This window comes from Hyaena hyaena, unplaced genomic scaffold (assembly GCF_003009895.1).
Source record: "Hyaena hyaena isolate Hyena2069 unplaced genomic scaffold, ASM300989v1 scaffold_703, whole genome shotgun sequence".
NCBI lineage: Eukaryota > Metazoa > Chordata > Mammalia > Carnivora > Hyaenidae > Hyaena > Hyaena hyaena.
The window spans coordinates 118,457-137,109 of record NW_024081335.1 but is presented as its reverse complement, the minus strand read 5'-3'; the positions used below and the strand labels follow the sequence as shown (position 1 = coordinate 137,109).

The 18,653-nt window shown below is 39.8% G+C and overlaps 1 protein-coding gene and 1 non-coding gene across 2 annotated transcripts in view; both read left to right on the top strand.

The window, feature by feature from the left end:
- Positions 1-18,653, top strand: part of LOC120220520 (glypican-6-like) — a gene marked incomplete at its 3' end in the record, with an annotated part of 566,313 nt that overhangs the window by 491,395 nt on the left and 56,265 nt on the right. The gene's annotated exons all lie outside the window — the stretch shown is intronic.
- TRNAK-CUU lies at positions 5,265-5,337 on the top strand. Its single transcript has one exon. It is a non-coding gene; the product is annotated as a tRNA-Lys (tRNA).

Genomic DNA, 18,653 nt, shown 5'->3' with positions numbered 1-18,653 from the left:
TGCAAGATCCAGATCAAGTATCTACTCCTCTGGGAGATAAGTTTTAGGTTGATCTTACCTCCCAGAGAAACGATCATGCCCTCTTTGCAGTAATGCTCAGTACACATTGGACATTGTACACATGCCCAAAATAACACTTCACAAGCTATTTCATAGGTCCATTTTTAAGCTTGTCTCCGTTTCTAGACTGAACAAGTTTTATTCACTGTTGTTGCCATGGGTATCTCTAGTTGAATTACATGGGGCACATAGTAGCTGTGTTTTGAAGTAAACTGACTAGTGAAGTGTATCTCACGGTGGTTCCAATGTCATTGTTGAAGGACCTATTATCTAATGTTTCTGGGAACTCTCGTTAATAACTGTTACTCTCAGTTAACATGGAAAGAATGCTTAAAGTTTGCATCAGAATAAACGATTATGTTAGCAGGCAGTTAGGATATGCTGTGGACTTATAAGAAATACTTTATATCAGTGCTACAAAATCAATGTAACTTCTTGCTTTCCTATGGCTATAACTTGCCTTACATCAGACCTGGTAATATAGCAATAATGACTTTGACTTTTAATCTCAGTGGCAGACCTACAAAGAAAATCCTGGTTTGAACTAAACCTGATATTTTCCTTTAAAAAATCTCATTTCTGGAATTTTCTTCTATTGAACAAAGGGTATTAAAAAAGTGAAATCATAATTTTTAGTTATCATTTAGATAAAGTGATAGAGTTCAACTAACTCATCCCAAACCAACTGTAAATTCCTTTGTGGCATGCAAGTCAGCTGTTACTAGGGGGGCAAATCTAGAAGTCCATATTTTCTGATTTCAGGATCATTTCTCCACTAATAAAATATTGACTCTATCATCAAGGAACATGCCTCAAGTATAGAAGTAACAGATGACAAGTGTTACAGGTGATGAATATCCTCCTTGAGTATCAATCCCTCCTCCAGCTTGACAGAGAGATACAAGGGGAAAGAGGCTGGGATAACATTTAATAATGGCAGGCATCTATTCAGATCCTTTATGGCCCAGGCAGTGGAAGAACTATTACATGGGTATTAATCACATTAACTTTACAGAACCCTTAGAAATAGATGGCATCACTTCCATTTGATTCATGAAATGCTGAGGCTTAGAGATATCAAGTAACAAATAGCCAGAAGCAGCATGGTCAAAAGTGGGACCAAGTCACTGACTGAAAAGTTCTTGCTTTTGACCACCATACTACACTTCCTCTTGGGGTTGGAGGAGACTCAAAAGGCATCTCGTAAGCGTGAATTATACCCTATGATTACCAGGAGGTAACAAGAGGCTGATGGAAGTTCTCTCCCTTCTTGATCAAGGGAAGACTTGTCTTAGTGATAAGCTAGGGGGAAAATAAAAAACTTTATGGGAATTCATCCTCTGTGAACCTGGCTTGTTCTCAGGCAACTGGTAGCTTCGGAGTTCTGAAAGGTCATTCTGAACACGAGCTGCCTAGAGCACAGGGGGTGGACTGTGGGCAGAGGAAGGCCTAGCTTTGCCCCTAGACCTAAATTCCTAAAAAGGCTGTGGCATATTTTTTTAGATATTATGTATGACTTATAACATGGTGACTACACTTCATACTACTATATTATAGAATTGAAATTTGGTAAAAATGTAGAACATAAGTGTTCTCTCACACACACATGCAAAAGTTAAATATGTGGATATTTATATCCATAAATTGTGGATATGTTAATTCCCTTGGTGATGGGAATCCGTCTACAAAGAGGATGTGTATCAAGTCCTCACACTGTACACTTTAAATATCTTACAGTTTAATTTGTTGATTATACCTCAAAACAGCTGAAAAAAGAAAGGCCACATCAGTCGTATTTTCAACAAGGCTGCTCCTGCAAAGATTCATTCCTCAGTAAAATATGCTGTATAGACGGATACTGAAGTAAATTAATACGTCAACTTCTGATAGACTTTCTCCTGCATTCACCTCGAAATTCCAGCAAATGATTGCATGTTCATTTCCTCACTGGATTTAAGACCTGCATTTCTGTTACTCTAGTTACATATGCTTTTGAGTTTAAATTGCTTGGCATCCTTTAATGTTTGCAAAGCACCATGAAAAAACACTGAAATGAAAAGCACTAAAATATGTAAATTGTTGCTATTGTTCTTAAGTGCTTCTTCACATAGGATATGATCATTTCAAAGACAAAGTAAGATTTCTTTCATGTCCACAGCATTTATGTTTATGGCATGGGATCAGTCTTCGATATGTGAGCGTTACTACGCTCTGTAAAGTTAAGAAAAAGTTGTTTTAAATGTTTGGAATTTATATTTCAGATCCATTAACCTCTTTTTTTCTTTCCTCCTGCCTTCTTGTTTTCTTCCCTCTGTTTCTTTTGAAAATTATGAGTTTGGAGGCAGTTGCAAAGCATGCGGCAGTAAAATTGTCAGTAAGTAACTTTATCTTAGACACTGGTTTATAGACTCTGATTTTATAAAGCAGTTTAATTTTCTTTTAGTGTAAAATATAACAAATATTGATTGGGAGGGACATGCACTCTGCTATGTAGTCTATGAGCAAAGAGCTTCAAAGTTAATTCTTTAATATAGACAGATTATAAACTAGCACTCAGAGGCACATCTTCAATTTGCTGAAAGGTTATTCCTGTGGCCTCTGGGTCGTGCTTAAGACAGTTCAGTCTTCCTTCCCCTCCCCCGTTCCCCTGCTCTACTTATTAAAGACAAAAGTGTATTATTCTTAGAGTAGCCGAACAGTGACAAGTTTGAGATTTTTCCCGTCGTCCTTAGAAATTAGAAACAGTCTAAGACGCTCGTGAAATCCTACAGCCTTTCAAGGCCAGGGAATTTTGTTGATCTTATTTTTCCCGGTGTCTGCTTTTGGAAGCAAAACGACTATTCTCTCAGGAACCTTTGGTCAGAGTTACGACTGATGATCTGAGTCGATAAATGCTTCTTGACCTGTGGTCAGAGTAACAGCAAGGCTCTGGGGACACGAAGTATCTGCCCAGAAAGGAGATGTGAACGTGCCTGTGGAAGGGCCTCGAATAGCATGCAGCCAGAGGAGAAGAAAGCCTCCAAGGCTAGAGGGAAATGTATGGACTGGCAGAGAATTTTAAAATAAAAGGTTATGCTTGACTTAGCTGTCACCTCTAAGGAAAGAAAACAAGAATTTTCAAAAATATTATGCAAATGTGAAAGTGACCTAACCAGCATTTATGGATAAATCCATATTCTCGTTCTGAGTCAGGTCCTGATCTGCTGGTATACAGATAAAATGCAGATCAATTTACTCATTGCATGATTGGCGACCACACTAATTGTGATTCATAACTGTCACCCACCATTTGTGCTATTTGAGAGCAATTCTGAGTGTAGGTAATTATGGTAGATTGCCCCTGTGCCAAGCAGACATTGCATAAATCCTTCAGCTGAGGTAAGACTGACAAGCTATGAGTAATAGACTGCACCTTGGAACAGATTGATATTGGAGGCCCAGTTAGCTGGGGTACTTCATACTTTTCATTTCTCAATAACTTGACTGGAACTGAGGCAGTCAGTTATTTCCCAAATTCTCCATTTTCATGATAGGATAATCAATAAAGAACAACTATTAATTTAGAGTCACTCTGATAGACCGGGACTAGACAGTTTTACTATGATATTGATTACTTCTGTAATTTGCCACTGGTCCTAAATGCCAACATGATCTAGGCACTTTGAAGGTCATTAGAAGCAGGTTGCTTCCTAGTGATGCAAGTTCACTTATTGGGAAGCACAAAGGCTTTATGATCATGACAGCTGGACTCCTGGATTCTTCAAAGAGTGGCATGACTTCACCAGTCACGCATCACACAGCTGAAGATAGAACAGTAAAGTTAAGAGGTGGTTCTTCTTTAAAGATGGAGTCATCTCAATGAGGTTCAGGAATGATTCGAGGCCACTGCCTTCCAATACGGCAGAACCTTGGGGAACCCCCCAGTTGATATCTTGCACCTGCTCTTTCACGGAGGAGATTTCCACCACAATCAGATGTTGTGTAAAGAGCTCTCGATAATCAACGTTTTCTACATGACACAGGTTTCAAATCAAGTGTGCAAAGAAATCCTGGGCATCTGTTTCTCCAAAGTCCCCTAATGTCCCAGAGAATATCTCAGATGAGACATCTTGCGATTTCTAAAATTAAATATCTAGTGGGGCGCCTGGGTGGCTTAGTCGGTTAAGCGTCCGACTTTCGCTTAGGTAATGATCTCGCGGTTCATGGGTTCGAGCCCCGTGTTGGGCTCTGTGCTGACTGCCAGCTCAGAGCCTGGAGTCTATTTCGGAGTCTGTATCTCCCTCTCTCTCTCTGACCCTCCCCTGCTCACGCTGCCTCTCTCTCTCTCTCTCTCCTAGAAATAAATAAAAATATTAAAAAAAAATTAAATATCTAGCAAACAGAATTCATGAATTTTGTGAATTACAAATTCCATCAGTTACCTACCTTTCCCCAGTACCATGTTACTATGCTAGCATTCTTGCAGAGTACCTGCTTTCTCCCCAAGAAGATTTGACATTTTGGAATAATTGCCCAAGTCTTCATCTCCTTTACCCTTTCTTATCTAGCCCATTACTGAATCCTGCAAGACTTTTTCCTTTATCTTGTGCCATGAACTTCTGCCACATCCATTCTAAGGGTTTAGTTAAATGTAATGGCAGTAAGCAATGACCATACCATTGTTCATCAGGGTTATTGTACTTGCCTCATAGGTGGTATCTCTTCCCTTTACAGTTATCTTAGTAGATTTCCCCCTGGCCAGTCACCTATTCACCTGAAGGCAAGCGAGCCTCTTTTGCTTTTCAACCATAATGGCTTCTCATTTGGTTTTCAGTCCCAAACTGCCAAGCCTTAATACATAGCAGACCCTTTGGCTACAAATATTCTCCCTCTCCTCAACAAATCAAAACCTTTTGGTTTTACAAAACACTACCTTTGTTATATGAAACAATAAACTGCAGCTTTAAGATGTCATATGATTATTATATTTTGTTATATTTGATCTTGCCTAGTTTTTAATATTCCTTTTTAAATAATTTATGTGACTTAGTTTTTAAAATGGACTTTGCTAGCTCTAAACACAGTAGAGGACCTGATTCACATCTACTAGGGATATATTAGTTAGCACCACTGATGAACCAACAAAATTTGAGACTCTCTGAGGTGTTGGTTATAGCATTTTTTTTTTTTTTTTTTACATGTTAATAGTGTTTGGGAGGAGTAGTGCCTGACTGGCTCAGTCGGTAGAGCATGTGACTCTTGATCTCAGGGTTGTGAGTTCAAGCCCCATGTTGGGTGTACAAATTACTTAAAAATAAAATGGCTAGGGGCACCTGGGTGGCTGTCAGTCAAATCCGACTCTTGATTTCGGTTCAGGTCATGATCTCAAAGTTTTGAGATCAAGCCCCGCATCGGGTTCTGCATTGGGCATGGCACCTTCTTGGGATTCTCTCTCTCCCTCATTCTCTGCCCTTCCCCTGTGCACTCTCACTCTCTGTCTCTCTCTCTTAAAAAATAATAAAAATAAAATAAGTTTTTAGAAAAAAATTGTGAGAAGAAAGACATGCATGCATAATAGAGGCCAGCTATAAACAGATTTTTGACAAGTGTAAGTTAACAGATTGTGTAGGGTTAATAGAAGGAATAGATGTTCAAGGCCAAAGTCAAAAGACTAAAAGAAAAAAAATCTATATATTTATATATAGATATAGATGATATAGATAATCTTGGAAGATTAGAATCAAGTCCTTTAGTAAAAAGTTAGTTGGAGATAAAAAAAAAAAGGAGTGATTAGTGGTTGGTTCCATAACTCTCATGAGATGTATCTTGATGTCTATGTAGTTGGAAAAGATTGATGTTTTCATAGGCTATTGACCATTATCTGTTTCATGAAGCTGTATAAAAAATAAATAACATTGTGTATCATGAAGTCCATATGTTCTGTTGAAGAGCAACTTACTCATTTTTAAGTATTGGAAATCGCCATGCATACAAATTCGTGTAACCATATATCACAGTTGCAGATGAATTGAAAGCAGTTAAAGACATTTAAGAATTTTTCAAATAGTGTATACAAGGATGTCAGTTTTATTCCCATTACGTTAGTGTGTGTTATTTAGGTTGTATACTTTTTACAAAAGTGAGATGAGCATAATATACATTTTAACTCACATGTTCTAGAAGATAGAATCATAGTAAGGAGGCAAAGCTTAACCACTGAATTAATATATTGCCTCAGATTACATGCATTACTTCTTAGTGAAGGTTAATCTTTTGGGGGTAATTATAGTCTCGTTTAACAATTATAAGGTACCCTAGAGATCTAGACATATAGAACAATTAATGAATCTCAGAGGTGTCTTAATCTGATTTTAGTGCTGATCTCTTAAATGTAAAATCATCACTATTATCCCTGTTGAAAGAATTTTTAGTTTATGGAAAGGGCCTGCACCTCCAAGAATAATGCAGTGCTTGCTGTTCTTAAGTTGTATCACTTTTCCTGCGAGTTAACTTTTTGATATGATGAAAAAAAAGGGGACATTTGTGAAACTCAGCCTCTCAGCCCAGATGCAACCCTGTCACCTTTGGGAGTACATACAGCATCAGCTCAATGACAAATGAGCCATAAGTGACTGCAACATGGCACCTGATGTGAACTTTTGATAACTCACTCAAATCATACCATGGGTGTTTGAAGATTTTGGCACGGTCCAAGTTCAATTTGTGAGAGTGAAAAGGCTGTGTTCTAAGTTGTTTATGTTCCTGTATAGGATTTCTGTTTCTACGAGCTCTTAAGTTTGTAACAACTGCTTGCAGGCCATCATTTAGCAAAAGTGGATCATTCAAATCAAAATATTTTGTCTTTTTTTCAGTGAAAATTAAACAAAAATAGAAGGAAATCTGTGGCAGTAAACGGAGAATTGGGACATATGTGTAGGGCATAGTGCTATTGATAATGGATTTTGCATGTGTGCTTGGCAAGGAGGTCTGAAACATTTCCTTTGTTAAAAATGTCGGATTAAACCATTTCACTAAATAAAAATTATTTTATAGTATATTGCATTATGCACAAGGAAAATTATTTTAAATGAACTTGAATTTGGGGAAGGAGAAGAAAAGATGAGGCAAGGAGATACTGTAAACATTTCATCACCAAATCATAATTAAATTTTTTTAATGTTTTATTTATTTCTGAGAGAGAGCGCTAGAGAGAGACCGTGTGAGTAGGGGAGGGTCAGAAAGAGAGGGAGACACACAGTCTGAAGCAGGCTCCAGGCTATGAGCTGGCTGTCAGCACAGAGCCTGATGACGGCCTTGAACCCACGAACCATGAGATCATGATCTGAGCTGCAGTCGGACACTTAACTGACTGAGCTACCCAGGCACTTCCCCAAATCACAATTAAAAATATTGAGGTGTTTGTCATTAGACTTTTTACAAAAGAAACACTGTTTTTGGACAGCTTGCTAACACAGTCTTGTAAAACAATGTTTCCTTTGACTGGCTTCATTCTCATGAAGTAAAGCACATACCTCCTTAAACTTGGCTTAAGATGAAATAAATATAATTGTTACTGGTGGGAAAAGATCAGCTTGCTTTGGGTCACTCATTTTTAGCTCCGGAGACACCCCTGATGGATTCAAAAATAAAATGCAGTGCTGCAGAATGCACTATTTTTAACTCCGTGGTGGTGACATTGGGCTCGTTTGACAGTGCTTGGGCTTAGCTCCCTAGAACTAGCATTGATATCCTTTTTTGAACATTAATCCTTTGGGACATAATTGCTCCTTTTTTAATAATCAGTATGCTAAACATTATATGACTGAGAAGCTACTGCCTGAAAAGAGATGTGCCATAATGAAGGTAGTCCGTTTTGAGATAATTTTAGCTGCTTATCAGAGCAGCAACAGCTGTATTTGGACTTAAGGTTTCTATTTAATGCACCGTGGAAAAGCAACAAGTACTCCACGAGAAAATTATATTTTGTTGAAAGAAATAAAGCAAAATGAGCTGCAGTTCTATACTAAGGAATCTTAAAACAGGGAAAATGTAACTTGGGAGTGTATTTCTTTCAGTGTTCTGAGTCACTTTTTTTTTTCTTAGTTTGTACTTGTATATTGCTTCAGAGTAAAAATATTTTTGGAATTCTTATCAGTCAGAAAAACATCATCAATCAAAATTAGTTGGATTCTGTAGCTAAAATAATCTCATTTCACTCGTTTGTGGAATAGCTGTTGAGGCTTTATTTTTACAAGCAAATGGCAAACGCTTGCTCCAATGTATAGCTGATGCAAATTAAGTGTATCCTCTGTTTCACAAATGAAGGGAGAATTATTGGAAACACTCTTTCCCTGATCAGTAAAAACTGATTACCATCAAAGAAGGGCCTGATTACTAACCACCAGCTTAGTGTTCAGCCAGAACATCTGGCCAACTTAGAGGGGAAAATTTGCTGAGCTTAAAAAATGTTTATTCCAACTTTCAACTCATGCATGCACAGAACACAGATGAGGAAACATCTGATGTCCTTCGGATTTCTGTTGTTAAACAAATGTAACTCATCTTCAAGCAAAAATTGAGTAAGCTTTTTTCTTCATTGATTTGTCTTCCTAAGCTCTTAAGTAACAAGGACTAGATAAAAAAGGAGGGGGGATAAAATGAAGAGTGATTAGAGCCCTTAAAAATATCTGAAGGATATTACATTTCTTCACATATACTTTGATCTAGGTGGACTTGTATTAGTTTCACTCAATTTATGTTGTTGAGTGCATGCTGCTCTAGGAGCAGAATCCTGTGCATACTGGACACCAGGAGCTCAGGACCTACCCATGCCTTGACTGCAACACTGCTTCTCTGACTTACACCCTGTCTGTGGCTGGCCCAGGTCTTCCCACCCATTAGTGCTTGGCTAACCGCTACCAACCTGCAGAGCAAATGACTCTGCTTAGTGTCATATGCCCTGAGAATCCTTCCTTGACCATTTAAGAGCAGCTCCGTAATTAAGCTTATCTGTTCCTTGGCATGTATAGTTGTCATCCAGATTTCTTGTTTGCTTCTCAGTCCTCTCCGCCCAGCTGTAAATATACTCTAGTGACTATATTTTCATTCACCATTGGATCTCAGGCTCCAGATCTGAGCCTGAGCCATACCAGGCACTCGGTAAATATCGGTTGAATGAAGTAATGAATGAAGGAAAGAAATATCTCCTGTGTCCTCAGAGCAATTTTATCTAGAAAAGAAAGTATGTGTAAAAATTACAGTGAGGCAGGACACCTGGGTGTCTCAGTTGGTTAAGTATTTGACTTTGGCTCAGGTCATGATCTCACAGTTTATAGGACTGAGCTCCACATTGGGCCTGCATTGACAGCACAGAGCCTGCTTGGCATTTTCTCTCTCTCTGTATCTGCCATTGCCTGACTCTTGTGAGCTCTCTCTCTCTCTCTCAATAAGTAAATAAGTAAATAAATAAATAAATAAACAAACTTAAAAAAATGACAATGAGGCAGAGCAGAGTAAAGGAAATGCTGAAAGAGAAATAGGAAAAGAATGGGAATGTATAGTTACGGCCATCAAGACATTCTTCATAGAGGAATTGGTTTGCGGGAGAAAAGCTGGGCTCTGTAGGTTACTAATAAGAACTGTATTCTTTAATCCATTCTTTTTATTTTAACTTAATTTGAAAAAAGTACACATTCATGGTAAAGTATTCAGTCTTCAATCATCTTTGGGTTGTTCTCTGCAATGTTTCCGTTCGTTCGTTCGTTCTTTCTTTCTTTCCTTTCTTTCCTTTCTTTCCTTTCTTTCTTTCTTTTCTTTTCTTTTCTTTTCTTTTCTTTTCTTTTCTTTTCTTTTCTTTTCTTTCTTTCTTTCTTTCTTTCTTTCTTTCTTTCTTTCTTTCTTTTTCTTTCTTTCTTTCTTTCTTTCTTTCTTTCTTTTCTTTCTTTCTTTCTTTCTTTCTTCTTTCTCAGTTTCTTTAAGGAAAGGCTGCTCTTTTAACAGATTCAGACCCGGCAGCTTCATCGGATTACTGTTTCCCACTACAAAAGTTGGATTTCAACCCTAATTTCCAAAAACATAGTAGCTAGCTAAAATTAGCATGGATTTAATGCTCTATGTCAACTTAAAGGGACATGTGAACATCAGCGAAAAAGGAAAAATGTTTCTAAATCCTATAAATCTCAGTGGGAATTTTTCATTGGCTCGTTCCACTCCAATCTTTTTCTCAAGGATAAGGTTTTCTAAGTCAATATTTTCCAAAAAGCCTGCCCTTTTTTCTGCCACTAAATATGGTAGTCTTTGTTTCTTCAATGGCCATGTGAGAACAGAAGGAAAATTTCTTCTCAGAAAAGACAGAGCAAAGGAATATATACTTCTTACCAAAGGTGACCCCAGCTTTCTAGTATGAAGGAATGTACATTTTCCCTAAACGGAATGTGCTATGCTTTCTGAAGTCAACCCCGTTTCTTTAGTCGTATGAAATAGCTGGCAAAGTGATCCAGGGTAGAGAGGAAGGCAAGCTGTGAGGAGCGTGCTGACTTTGGTGAATCAGGAGTCTTGGAGTGTGGCAGTGGTCTCAGGGAGCTCGGATGCTCAGGGTCAGGGAGGATCCCCTTCTCTGCCACTTCCTGCTCCCCAACCTCTGGCATTCTTTTCGTCTCTCACTCCCCTTCCTCTCATACCTGTTTCCCAGCCTTAAGCCTCCACCCTGACACCTTCTTAGTTTCCCATTAGCATTTATCTCTTGTCCCTTTTCACTTTTATTTTCTTTGCTCTTATGCTGTGGTTATTTGGGGTGTGGTTTGGCACCTCCACTGGAAAGGAGTTGGGTTAAAGGCAGAGAAGTTGGCATGCACACACAATCTCTAAATCGGTGCCGACCCGGGAAGGCGCATTTGCACTGCACCTATGTGCTCTAAGTGGGGAAGTCAGTATTTTCCGACGTTGGTATGCATTAAGCATCCCCTGAGAAGCAAAAGATGCTTCATCTGTACCCCAGATCTTCTGGGGCTTTGATTTATGTATTTATGGAGTCAGTAGCTGAGAACTGCTCAACTTTAGGGAGAGGGGATAAACCCACCATTGTGTCATCATGGGCTGCATGCTAAAACCGGACATTCCTGAGCAAATAGGGATAGTTGGTCGCCCTTTTTAGGGACAAAGACCAGAGCCCAAACCAAGCCCACCTATCTACTATCTGTTTTTCAGTCCTAATTAGTCTTTAAAAAATTCTCACAAATCTATACCTTTATGGATGTTTTTATTTTTATTTTTAGAGATGCTCAGTTATTCCATGAGTAAATGTATGTGTGTATATATACATTTATATATATGCAGTAATCGCATGACACTGATTTTAGAATTGCATGAGATAAAATATGTAAGGCACTTAATATAGTGCCTAATTCTAAGTGCTTACTAAATATTAGCTATTAATTCCCTGAATGCCCAAAGGTATTTCCTTCTTGCCTTCTTAAAATACTAATCTCTGATGAAGGAGGGGTCTCACTGACAGTTGGTCAGATACATACCAGCGTCTCTTCAGGCTTAGGAACTGAGCTGTTTTATATCATCTTCTTCGAGCTGGGCCCTGTGACCAGCGTGCCAGAATTTGCTCCCTCTCTACTTAGGGAGTGGCTCCTGGAGAGATTTGCCTGCTCTGTACGTTCATCTGGTTGAGAAGGCTTCTCTCCACACTCGGCCACAGCAGGAGAGGGAATCTTCTCATTTCTTTCTGGATTCTTCTGTGGATGCTGATGATTTTTTTTTTTTTTTTTTTTGAGTAGATATCTGTTCGAAGGTTCAGCGATAGCTGTTCGAAATTCGCCTGCACAAGTCGGCTTTCCAAATTCTTTAACTAGTTCTTAAGCTCGATATTACTATTAAACCAAGACCCACTTCTAGGAAATAAGTCTTTTCTGTCCACGTGCTTTCGTGGTCAAAAAGGGCTACAGACTAATTTGGCATTGACATAAGCAGCTTTCATCATTAGGAGGGTTTATAATTTGCTGACCAGTTGAAACACAAACCACAGCACAGCCCTCTAGGTAGATGATGATGCACATTTTAACCTCACCCCCCGTACTCCTTGCCATCTTAACCTCCATCTCAGCAACCTGTTTTGATCGCCGACACTGTGGTCTTTGTTCGTCCTTTTATGTGAACGCGAATGCATCTGCCTACGGACTGCTGATAACCAAACCTGCTGTCCGTACAAGCAAGTTGTTTCAGTCTCTTTGATGGAAATTAAGTCACATACAAGGTCAGGAAGTAAGTCAGTGAACTAACTGGAAACACAACCCAAGACAACAGACTCCCAGCTCTGAGTGCTGCACTAGATCACATTTTCTTCCTCAGTGAAAGACTTCCCATGGCAGGAAGAACCAGAGAGCAAGCCTCTCAATTATACATGACAGTCTCATTTTCCCTCCATGGCTAATTGAAGGTGCGGGGGTGGGCTAGTTCTTGGCTTCATGCCTCCTATGAGGTCTGATGTCTCACCTGCAATGGGGAGGACACTACAATCTCATTTCATGAGGGGTCGAACAGAACTTAGTGGGCTTTGAGGAGTCCCAGAATTAGAGGTTCTGTGTCTTGGTTCACACTGAGGTCTGCAGCCCATTGTTTGTTTGTTTACCCTTTTCAACGAAAACAAATAACTTTAACAAGTCAACCACATGCCATTTACAGTTGATAGGAAAGAGCTGTGGAGGACTGAGGAGAACCCATCACAATATTCAACTACCAGCTGAGGAAAATGGTGTAAGTTCCCTACCCTTATGCATTTTAAAGAGGGGCAGGGATCAAACTTGGATTAGACTTGATAATAAAACTTTGGAGTTTATTGTACCTTGTTTAGTGCGATAAAGATGAGGATGCTGGTGGGTAGATCCAAGTTGCCAAAACCACAGTTCTCCTTGGGGCAGTGACTCTTGAGTCGTATTTTTAAAGTAATTCATACACATCTGACAATATGCTTTTTGCATATGGTGCTCATTGCGTTTCCTTCTCTACAGTGTTTGTTTAGGGGACTTTGAGAATGAAGCACCTAAACTACAAATAAAATGTCACTAATGATAAAGACAAATAATCACGTCAACTCACTGAATAACTGTAGGATGACTCATTATTCTGGATACTTTTTCTCTATTTACAAAAATGTCAGTGTTGCTTAGGTTTAGGGCTGTCGTTGAAAACCCCATTTTATCGCCATCTTCCAAAAGAGTCATTGATGACTAGGTTGTACAATACACTTAAAAAGGCTCTTTTGGATTTGCCATAGCTAAAGCCCTATGTTTCCTGCTTCTTCATTGCTATCTTTCAGATAATATGTAGCACATGCATAGTATGGAATTTTCATGTACAGAAATGAAGGGCTTCAATTGGAAAGTCTAACGTTGGACTTGTAGAGGTGGGCAGTGGGGTACCATTCGAGAGGGCAGTGATGTAAGAGAAGATGTGCTTTGGGGAGAGTAAAAGACAGTAGAAGCAGAAGGAAGAGAAACAAGAAGAAAGAAGTCTGGGTCAACACCTCTGTAATAGTCTATATTGACAAAAAAAAAAAAAAAAAGACAAAGCAAACAAAATGATGCTTGGGTGTGAAGAGGGAGTAATCAAATTCCAAAATGTCAGCCCTGCACAGGCTTTGCTGGGCCCATTTTTCTACCCATTCTTCAGATGAGGATCTGTCTCTGAAAGGCTGAGAGACAGGTGACCCATTCACAGTGTCATTCTGATGAGTGGTCTGCTTACCCAGAGTCTGGACTTCTTGGCTCCCTCCCTCCAACTTTTTTTATGATGACACACTGCCTTTAGGAATGAATAGACCAGTAGGAAAAGTTGGAGTCGTGTCAAATGTAAGAAATTGTTTCTATTCAGAGATTATATTCTCTATCGCTTACATTGTGGGACATTTTTTCCTCAATTCCTTCCAATATGTAGTAGGTAGATAGAACACTGTTTATCCTTGCCAAGAAAGCTCTTGTGTGAAAAATTTAGCCAAAAAACCAGTAGAGAATAAGAAATGGAGATAATTTTAAGATAAAGTAGTAAAGTACCACTCTAGTTAGTATGTTTACTTAGCTTATGTATACAGTTCAACTTCTTTTATTTAGCTTATATATGCCAAGAACTTCTCAACAGATTTAAAATAGTCCATGTGTCCTTTCCTTCTGTATGACTGAAGGGTTCCTGGGGACTGCTAAATGGCCTCTTTGCCAAATTTGTTAGCTAATCAGAAGCCAGAGTACCTTCTCTCTCATGATTTTCTCACCTACTTTTCATTGGCTCAGTCTATGGCCTTGAACTAGGCAACCTCTTTGGGGAATATTATCTGTGATTTCCACAGCCATCAGACCATTACCTGCCCTGTTTCCCTCACCAGGGTGTCTTCTTATTAGACTTTATTAAGGACTGAGTCTCAAAATACTGCTTTTAGCTCTGGCTTCCATAACAAAGTACCAAGGACAGGGTGGCTTAAAGAACAGGAATATATTTCTTAGAGTTCTGGAGTCTGGAAAACCAAAGGTCAAGGTGCCACAGACTCAATTCCTGGTGATCACCCCCTTCCATGGTCTGCAGATGACTGTCTTCTCACTGTCATCTCACAAGACAAAGAGAGTGACTTCCTATCCCTTCTTCTTACAAGGATACGAATCCCATCAAAGAGGCCCGACCTTCATGACCATAACTAGGTCTAACTACCTCCCAATGACCCCACAAGCTTAAGGATGCAACGTAGGAATTTGAGAGGGTTACTCACATTTAGTCTGTAACAACTGCCATTGGCCAATACTGACATTAGATTTGTTAGAAACGTATAGGATGGGAAGCTCAGCTTGTCAGCCATCAGCTTCAAGACTTCTCTTCAGGCAGAGGCCTTCCAGCATGCAGTCCATAGTGCTGAAGAGATCCCTTTGGCCATGTGGCTGACAGCACAAATACAAGGCAATAAGTCCAGACCAAGGAGTCAGCAGATGCGCTGTGGCTTAGATGCCTCCTTCCCCATAGCAGCCAGTGTTTCTGACAGAGCCGTAGGCATGGTTGCCATTGAATGTCAGAGGCATGAAAGGAAAGTCACCGCATTCAGGGACACCCAGAACTGTGAAGACCACAGTTTGAACTCTGGATCTTGACAGTTTGATTTCTAGTTCCTCCAAGTCTAGACCCAGCTTGCCAGTCAGGGTCATTTTTTCCTGTAGGTGCTATTCTTAAGTAATAGAGTCAGTGTATACCAGGCGACCAGGGGACAGTGCTTCAACATTCACTGAAGCTCAAGTTTTCTCATGAGTAAGGAAGAAGACTTCTGGTAACCACTTGCTGATACTCCTGGGTTAGTGGCCACCTTTTCTTCTAGCTCACGTACTCTCAGAGCCATTGTTAAGAGTGCTGGATTATTTTGGGAAGTTACCACAAAGCGCTTTATACTTTTAACTTGATCAGGAGATAAGTTATGCTAATAGGACACACTTTTCTCCCAGCTCTCCTTAGCATATTACTTTTACCAGAATCCCAGACAGTAATGACACACTTGATGCTATATTTAGTAAAAGCCATTTATAATACTTGCATGATGGATTAACTTTTACAGGAACCCTTTTTAATAATATAATGTTGTATTCTGAGGAACAGCCTAATGCATAAATTAACTAAGTTAATACGGAGGTACACTCATCATAATCATCAGAGGAGTTGGTTCATCAATAAGCATCTATTTAGAAGCCCCAGTGAATCATGCCCTGTTGTGGGCTCTGGGAATTTATGGTGAAAAAGACAGAAAAAACTTCCTTAACGAGCTTGCACTACAGTGGGGAGAGACTCTCAACAGGTTTAAAAGATGATGATTTCAGTTGTAGTCGAGTAATGTGGTAGACAAGGGATGGGGTGGGGTGGGGGTGGGGCGAGTAGGGGATGGCGTGGGGTAGGGTGAGTAGGGGATGGGGTGGGGTGGGGTGGTTAGGGGTGGGGTGCGGTGAGTAAGGGTGGGGTGGGTTGAGTAAGGGTGGCAGAGGAATGAGGAGTGGCTGATTTAACCAGAAAGATCAGGACCAGTCAAGGCCCAAGGGAGGGATGCCCTCTGAGTTGAGGCAGGAAGGGTTGAAAAAGAAGACACCATGCCAAGTCCAAGGGAGAAGCATCCCAAGAGAAAAAGGAGCAAAGTCCCCAAGATAGACAAGTCATTGCTATGCAGCCAAATTGTGATAATGACACTTATTGTACTTATGTCCAATAATTACTGGGCTTACTATGTGCCTTGGTGCTGTGCTAAGTACTTAATGTTCATTCTCTCATTACTTTTTCAAATCATGCACAAGACTTTACGGAGGAGAACACTGGGCCTACAGAGGCCTACTTGCTTAAAGTCACGTAGGTTTCAGGTTTCATATCTGAGACTTGAACCCAGGTCCAGGGCCTAGATTCTAAAGCATTGTCCTCAAGCCAAACTTAGAGTTTTCTAGAACCACATTGTTGTCACTGCCTTTGGTCTTGCTCTGCTTCTGAAAAGCTGAGTGAGGCTAACAAAAAAAAAAAAAAAAAGATGCCAAGAGTGATTGGGGAGAAATAAAAAGCACATGTATTTGTCCAGGCAAGCATTACTTTGCAGTCTATTAGCTACAGTTAAATATTTAACACCTTTGAAAGCTCTGGGTTGATGACATTTTCAAATTGCCAATTTCTGTTTACTTTGAGGCAGACTGCAACATTACTGTATTCGAAAACAGTCAGCTCCGCCTTGCTCTGCTTAAACGGAGTGGTTCATTCTTAACACCCAAGGCAGAAGTTGGCTAACATTCTCTAAACAAACCAGTTTCAACAGAATTTTAAAGTTACTCAGAGATATATTGCTGTCAGAAAATATTTCTCTGAAAAGGCACAGAATTCAGCTACATGACTCATTATTTGCTGACTGTTTTTGTAGGCAAATATCGGGCTTTTTTAAATGGAGGGCCTTGGCCATGGAGGGCTGAAGCCAGAAACAATACACCCCCTTTGGAAAACACACAGTTCAGTTTCACTTGCCCTTAAAACCTTTTTTTTTTTTTTTTTTCCATTTGTACATTTTTTCCTCCATTTGAAGGAGCACTGGCCTGGAGAAACACCCAAACATCTTTTTATAGGTAACTATTTTTAAAGAATGTAATCTAGGTAATCTGTCAGTTTAGGACAGTGCATTTCATTATATTAATAAAAACAATAATAGCTCATATGTGTTGCACCCTATTTGTAGACACAGATCAAAGCACTGGAACTACAACCTGAAATAGACACTGAGAACATTTCGTTAAAGTTTTTTTTTTTTTTTTTAACATTTATTCACTTTTGAGAGATGGAGGGAGACAGAGCATGAGTATGGGAAGGGCAGAGAGAGGGGGAAGACATAGAATCTGAAGCAGGCTCCAGGCTCCGAGCTGTCAGCACAGAACCTGATGTGGGCCTCGAACCCATGAATTTTGAGGTCATGATCTGAGCTGATGTCGGACATTTAACCGACTGAGCCACCCAGATGCCTGGGGAACATTTCCATTTTACAGGTGAAGAAGCTGAGACCGAGAGACCAACTCTCTTTCTTGCCCTCACTAAACTGTCTCCAGAAGAATATGCAAAGTATTTCCTTTTGAACTGTGATGTCAAACTGGGGTAATGCACTAAGATAATCTGGATCCATTGGTATATTTCATTGGTTGATCTTTTCAAGTTATGTTCAGTTACATATATTCACCTGGAAGGCCAGGAAGAAATTGGAATGTGTGCCTCTGCCCTTGTCTTCACTAGAGGAACTTTAGAGACTGCCAGAGGGTAGACAGTTACTAGGTCCATTGCCGTCTTTGTGTGTGTACCACTAAACGTGACTTAAAAACATTTCATTCAGGCTTACCTTGTTCCTGGTAAACCATCATAGCCATCCCCTTCCCTGTTGACTGCTTGGTAGGCATTCAGAAATGTCAAGTGGCTGTAGAGGTGGGTAGGAGTTGGGGCATTCTTTTACCAAATAATAGCCAGCTACACAGGGTAAATACAGTTACGGTTATGGTTAAGCACATTTGCCCATTAACTCCTATCTTGTTTCCTTATTCACATTCTAATGATGAAGATTGGGACTTAAACCCACATCTGACTGAGTTTAAACCCAGTGGTCTTCCAGAAATGACACATCGCTCATTGTTCACCCTTCTGACCCCAGTGTTCGCTTCCTACTTGGTACCTTGCTCTATCATCATCGCAAAACCATAGATAAAAGGATCTCACACAGGGGGTGAAACTTAAGTGTTCAAGCCAATGTTCATTTCCTCTCCCAAGCTCCCTTTCCTGCTTTCTTATTTTCTCCCCTTTTCTGGGCTTTTATCTCATATATTCTGGCAGTTCTTTGTATTTCCTAACTCTTCTTTCACCTAAGATTGATGCCTCCTAGCAATATTGGCTAAGCCAAGTTAAGCCTTTCCATTTGCTCAGATAACTCTCCCAGACCCAGCGAATCACATTCTAGCCTTTTATTCAGAGTTCCTGTGTGCTCTGACACAATGTCTTTGTTGCCAACGAGGTTTTTATTGTTTGCTTAACAAAATTATTTCATTAAGTGAATGGCTTTAGGGATTCATTTGGTTTTATTTTATTACTGG